At 35.7% G+C, this 7244-nt stretch overlaps 1 non-coding gene across 1 annotated transcript; it reads right to left on the bottom strand.

The window, feature by feature from the left end:
* Positions 1-7139: 7139 nt before the first annotated feature.
* Positions 7140-7244, bottom strand: LOC140855962 (small nucleolar RNA R71). Its single transcript, XR_012139404.1, has one exon. It is a non-coding gene; the product is annotated as a small nucleolar RNA R71 (small nucleolar RNA).

Here is a 7244-nt window from a genome sequence, read left to right as displayed (position 1 = left end):
TCCCTTTCTTAAAGGGTCGATGACCAGAAGAAGACCCTCCACAACATTCACCGACTCGTTATGGAGCTGGTGATCCTTCTCAAAGTTCTGCAGCAACCCCAACAAATCATGGTAGTTCACTGCTGGCTTTGTCATCCAAAAATGAGTAAGGAAGGAGAGGAAGGACTTGGGCAATGAATTAAGGATCGCATCCTTACCGAGCTGCTCATGCAGGGGAAAGCCCAGTTTAGTTAGGCACTCAATCATTTCGATCATGTACAGTACATGATCAGTGACTGAGGCTCCATCCCTCATTCGAGCATTGAAAATGGCACAACAGTTTTGTGCCTTTCAACGTCGTTAGGCGTGCCAAAGGAGTCGTTCAACATTTGAAGCATCTCCTATGGCTGGGCATTCTCGAACCTACAGTTGAACTCATCATTCATTGCCGCCAGCATAATGCACCGAACAGTGGTGCGGTCATTGAGCCACTTCTGATAAGTATCTCGGACTGTCCCTCTAACATTCGGGGCTGGCTCCTCAGGTGCCGAATCCGTTACTACATAAAGGATCTGCTTATGCTCAAGGATGATTTTTAATTTTCGATATCAGCTATCGAAATTAGATCCCATGAGCTTGTCATTATCTAATAATGACTGGAGGGATAGGGTAGTGGCCATAGCTGCATAAAGAAAAATTAGACCTCTATTAGTACATAAATTATAAATACTAAAGACTTGGACTTTAGTCTAAAGTTTCTCCCAGTATTTTTACGAACTGGTAGCCTCAACTCTAATTCGAGGAATTACTTTAATTCCTTAGTGGGTACTAGAATCCACACAGACTACACACGAGCCCAACTTTGGTTGGTCAACCTATGTGCATCTATGGGTAGGTTCATAACCAGTTGTTTCTCTAAACAACTTATAGTAATTGATTTTGCCCCAGAACCTAATCAGTAGGCTTTGGCCTCCACTGAAAAGATCTGGTTAGGTCCAACCATTAACATGATTTGATTTGATGAATTGGACCAATAAATGATCAGGCCCGACTTTGCGGCCAACCTGACCACCATCAGAAATACTCAAATCAAATTATCATATTATGAATGATAATTCTATTAGTCAATAAGCACCAGGCCTTTGGGCCTCCAATGATTACTAAACTAATGGACTCATTATCACTCACTTAATGAGAGGCTATGACTTAGTTATCAATATAACTTAATCATTTTAAGGACCTAATAATTTTTGAGGATTTTATTAAAAGATAGATGAGAAGAAAAATCCAGCCAATTTCAATCCTCCCACTGACTTCACCAAGTCAGATTAAAAAAGATTTAATTAAAGCTGGTATTAGGAGCACCTAAATCAGTCAAATTGATTTACCTAATGACATGGGTGAGCCCTAATCACCAAGTGATCTAATCAAAACCTAATTCACCAGGTTGGCCAGGTAAGTGAGATCAGTGGTGGGGATAAGCCATTAACTCGTCAGAGATCAAATCACTGCGAGTAGCTCCCGCTTAAAAACCACTGGTCAAACTGCCAAACTTACCTTAGACACCAACCGGTTCATTAGTTTTAATTTGATCAACTTAGTAAATAGGGTTCCACCGCGTAACCATGAATTAAGTCTATCTTGGTCTAGTTAAAGATATGGACCCATTCAACTACAACTATTGGAGTTGAGTCTAGAGTATCCTTGATCTAATCTAATTCAACTTTTGATTAGATTTGACCAATTACTCTAATTTAGTCCATTTCTTTAAACTAACCTTAGGTCTAACCCAATTATGGACCTAATCCATCTAACCCATTGACCCACAAGTTTATGCAATTGTCTTAGGTCTTAATTCACAATTCTAGACCTACTAGACAACACTTAATTCTTTTAATTAAGTATTTGGACTGATGGTTCAGGGTTTGGCATTTCGAAAATAATTTTTAAATTTGAAAGATTTTATTTTTTGTTCACCAAATATGTGGACTCATTTCACAAATAGATCAACATATTTTATAAATAGCAATCCTATTGCTAATTACATAACAGAAAATAACTCAATCAAAATAAATCATGAATATTCCTTTAGATCTAATCTAACACATTCATGATAAATTTCACAATTGAACCTTTACATCTTAATTCCTTTCGCTGCTTCATCTGCATAGGATATAATTACAGCGGCACCTCTACCGCCATAGGAGACCCCATCGAATGGGAGGAGAGGGCCTTTAAACCCTGCTTTTCTCCTATGACCGGATGGCCATGGCAACCAACCCAATTCGATTACTTGCTACTTGGATCAAGTATATCTAAATATACCAATTTCAAAAATTAAATTTTAAATTTTAAATTTTAAATTTTGAATTTCAAATTTCAAATAAATTTTAAATTTTAAATTTTGAATTTTAAATTTTGAATTTTAAATTTTGAATTTCAAATTTAAAATTTCATCCAAATTTTAAATTTTAAATGTTGAATTTCAAAATTTTGAATTTTGAATTTCGAATTACAAATTTCAAATTTCAAATTTCAAATTTTGAATTTCAAAATTTGAATTTTGAATTTCGAACAACTTTCAAAATTCAAATTTCAAATTTTAAATTTTAAATTTTTGAATTTTGAATTTCGAACAACTTTCAAAATTTAAATTTTAAATTTTAAATTTAAACTTTTAGATTACAACTTAATCTATGCATGCAAATATATATATCATATCTAAGAACCCGCTCTGATACCATTTGTGGGGAAATTCAGTGCAGGGGTAAAATGATAATTTTAAAACTTTTCAAAATTATGATTTTACAGTGAAAAAATATTAATTAATCTAATTAATTAATATGAATTAATCCTACACTAGGATCTAAATATGATATATAGCATGCATGCATTTAAATTTGAAATTCAAATTCGAACAGTAAACACTTTACTGTAATGTGCTCAGAATACAATACCTTTATGCGGGTAGTAGATCATCGCAATCTGATCACCGTCGGAAGAGTCTGATCATCGCGATGCAGCCACACAGTACGTCTAGCCTCTACGGATTATCTACATGAAGCTCCCGATCTGATCGACTCCTCACGAGTGCTAGCTCATTGTAGAGCCCTTTTGACGGTCGATGCTGATCGAACTCCTTCGATCGATGTCTGTCGATTCTTTGGATGCTCTGGATCATCAACAGACATGCTTGAGAGGATGTTGAAGATCTTCCTGAGATTTTGTGGGCTCACGACACTCGTAGCTCACTTTCTCACTTCCCTAACCCCAGACTAAAACTCTAGGAAACTCACCGAAAACCTTGCATCCACTTTTCTTTCTTTTCTTTCTTTTTCTCTTGGAAGGATATGGACTTCCTTCTCACGCACAAGACTTCTCACATCCCAAAATTTTTTTCCAAAAATCTTCTTCTTGCACGCCCCACTCTTCTCCTCCTTTTATAACCACGTCAAAAGTCTTATCCAAAAGAAAGGATAAAGATGAGTAATTGCACATTTGAATTCAAATCAAATTTTGAATTCAAATGGACACCAACTCATCCCTTATCCACTAAAGGCATGAGGCGTGGCTTAAATTGTGCATGGAGTGATTTCATGAGAAACCTTTTCTCATGTAATAAATGGGGCGTAAAAAAAGGGATAAGGTGCAAAGATTGATTGCCCATTCAAATTCAAACTTTATTTTGAATTTGAATGGCCAACCAATCATCCTTATCCATTCATTTGGCACATTAAAGTGGGACGTGGAGAGAGCTTGGCATGAAGAAATAATTCATGAGAAGTTCCTTCTCATGAATTCAAATGGGTGCAATGGAAGTGAGGTGGCGCATAGAGATTGGGTCAAGGTGGTTTAACTATTTAAACCAACCTAATTGAACCAAATAAGTTAGGTCCAATTAGACTAATTTAAACCCAACTAAATTAGGCTTAATTAGGCTCAATAAAATCCTAATCAAATTAGGAATTGATTAAGCCCAACCCCTGTTCAAATCAGGGACCAAACCATCTCGACGATTAGGACAACTCTTAACCTAAATGGGTCAAACCCAACTGAGTCCAATTCAATTGGACTTGATCCAAAAATAATTACTCAATCAAATTGAGTTAATTAGTGATCAAATCACTAATTAAACCTCTCATAAATATTGAGATCAAATCTGATGGGCAATCAGGCATCAGAATTCATCGATATGTAACCCTGATCGAAAAATCCCAACCAGTGGGACTCTTGACCCCGATCCCCATAATGTGTGGAACTCATGATCAGAGAATCCTGATTCTTGATCATTGAGTCCAAACATGTAGAATTCTACATCAGCCATCAGATCAGATAGGAACCTCTAATGTGTGTGACCCCACAGGTTCGAACCTAAGTGATAAACACTTAATTTAAGTATTTTAAATTAAATAATTATATTTAATTTATCTTATTTATTAAGAATTTGATGTTTCTTTCTATGTTTTACAGGAAAGATGATCGCCGATACAAAGAGTCCTATTCATAGATCAAAAAGACTCAAGTTTGAAGAAAATTAGACTTAAAATAAAATTAAAATAAAAGAAAGACGCATCCGGTATTATAGAAAATGAAGATACTATGCAAGGAATCCAAAAAGGATATAGATGTCATTATGAATGAACTTTTGTTTCTTTTTGGAATAAAAAAAAAGGATTCACGTGAATTTGATCTGGGCGGTTTCACGTGGATTCAAAAGCCTGGGCGCGCGTGAATTCTTTGGCTCGGGGACGCGCGGCGTGGACGCGGGGACGCGCGGCGTGGACGCGGGATGCGGCGTGGATGTGGGGACGCGGCGTGGACGCGGGGACGGGCACTGACGTGGGTATGGGCGCATGGCAGACAAGTTCAAAATAAGAAAAAAAATAATATTTAGAAATGTTTTAAAAGATTTGTAATTTTTTTAGTCCCACATCGGAAAATCATGTAAAATTCCTCCCTCCTAACACTTATAAAAAGATTTTTGTACTCTCATTGGAGGAGGAGCCCAGAAATTCTTCTAGAGCCTTGCATAGAGGAATAGAAAGGGACTACTTCATGAGCAGCTAGGCTAGCAGTCTCGGGAGTGGAGAAAAAATTTTGTAACGACACAGAGATGGTTTATTGTTCTAAACTTTCCTGTATTTCTTTATATGCAATAAAGATTATGCTTTTTATTTAAATTGTCATGAGTTCTTTATTTGCTCCCTTTCATATGCTTTTATTTATGCTTTCTTGTTAGATTAATATTAGGAACAACTTTTACTTTCCGGAGATGCATCGTGATCTACAGATACGGGGCGTGCCGAGGAAAGAAGAGTTGTTTACCTAGTACTTTCTGGAGACGTGCCGTGATCTACGGGTACGGAGCATGCCGAGGAAAGACAGGTATTTTTCCTAAGATTAATCACATCTATTTAGTTAAAAAAGAGATACAACTCTGCTAGTGCAAATTAATTCAAAACTCCCGAGCTCTTTATTTTTTTAATTACCTCAATTTTACGATAATTTATTTTCTAAATCAAAAACAACGCTTCTTTCTTTTACCTTACAATTTCAACTTAGCCCGAAGTCCCTGAGGATACGATCTCGACTCATCCTACCTACGTAGTGAGTAGAGTTATTTTTGGTGTTATCAATGACTACGCATCAAATTTTGGCGCCGTTGCCGGGGATCTTGGCACGGTTGAATTAAAAAATTGAAAAAAAAAATTTTAAAAAAAAAAATTCAATTTTTATTTCTCATTTTAAAATTTTTTTTCAGTGCTTTCTAGCTAGATAATCTTATTTGCATAATTACAGAATTACCTTGCATAACTAATTTACTACTTAGGAATTTTGCTGCTTAGAATAATTTGCTACTTTTCATAGCCCAGTGATTTATTGCTTTTTAGACTTAATCACTTAAATTTATTTTCTTGCAAAACTAAAAAAAATAAAAAAAAATATATATAAAAAGATAAAATTATATATAAAAAAAAAAAACTACTGACATTTCATAACACTTAACTAAAATAGCGTAACCTCAAATATAAAAATTTCTAACTTGATTGGACACCTTATTTCTTTGCATTGCATCTCCATAATTAATCTTAAGGGCAATAACCCATTAACCAGATAAGGTGGGGATTTGATCACCCTTCCTTGGCCCACAAATCACTCCCTTGCATTTGCATAACCTAGACCTTAATTTAAAATCAACTAGACGTCAGCCCTAGGAATTTTGAGCTCAATAGGATAAGAAAGCTCTAGAGTTGAACCGAGTGCGGATTGGTTAATTCTCGGTGTCTAAGGCAAGTGGTTAAAGAAAGTGGTTTTCAATTGGTTCCGTTGACTGACCTGACCAACTTAGTTGGTGTCTAAGGAAAGCAACGAGCAGGGAACCTCCCACATCTTACGCTTACCTGGCCGAGTCAGTTAGTCAGTCTTGAGCTTGGAGTGCTCAAAAGCAATCTTGAAAGTTAGGAGCTGTCTAGATCTAAGTTAACCTTAGGATAGAGAGTCTATGATTGTTTAAGTTGATTGCAATTAACATCTAAACATTAATTAATTTCTTCTTTTCATAGATTTAAGATTCTTAGATTCTTCTCTTTAGATTTTCTTCATTCTTTTCTCACTTTATTATAAAAATATATATTTAAAAAAAAAAAAAAAAATTTCTGTGTGTGCTCTACAGTATAATTGTAAGGTGTATGCTTGGCCGTAGATCGTTATGACCAGAAATCCAACCTTTTGATCCAGAAATAGAAAGAACCTTAGAGCCAACAGACATAAAAAGATGGACGGAATCAGGAGAATGATCCACCCAAGCAATTGAAGGAGTACTTTACTCCTTCCACATATACCTACTCTCCTTGTATTCAAGTGCCCCCTGTGGAGGCCACTCAATATGAAATTAAGTCCAGTATAATCCAAATGTTACCTTCATTTTATGGACTTAGTAATGAAGACCCTTATAAACATCTTGAAGAATTTCTTGAGATATGCTCAACTGTCAAAATTCACAACTTCTCCGATGATGCTCTTAGGTTGAAATTATTCCTTTTTCACTTAAGGATAAAGCCAAATACTGGCTACATACTTTGGATTCCATGACTATATCAACCTGGGACCAGCTGCAAGGAGAGTTTCTCAAGAAATATTTTCCCATAGGAAAAACTAATCAAATAAGGAAAGCCATAACTAGTTTTTCCCAATTAGATGGAGAAATGTTTCATGAAACATGGGAGAGATTAAAAGACCTTATTAGAAAATTCCCCACCATACTG

This window comes from Elaeis guineensis, chromosome 2 (genome assembly GCF_000442705.2).
Source record: "Elaeis guineensis isolate ETL-2024a chromosome 2, EG11, whole genome shotgun sequence".
Taxonomy (NCBI): domain Eukaryota; kingdom Viridiplantae; phylum Streptophyta; class Magnoliopsida; order Arecales; family Arecaceae; genus Elaeis; species Elaeis guineensis.
This window is presented reverse-complemented; position numbering and strand designations above follow the sequence as displayed.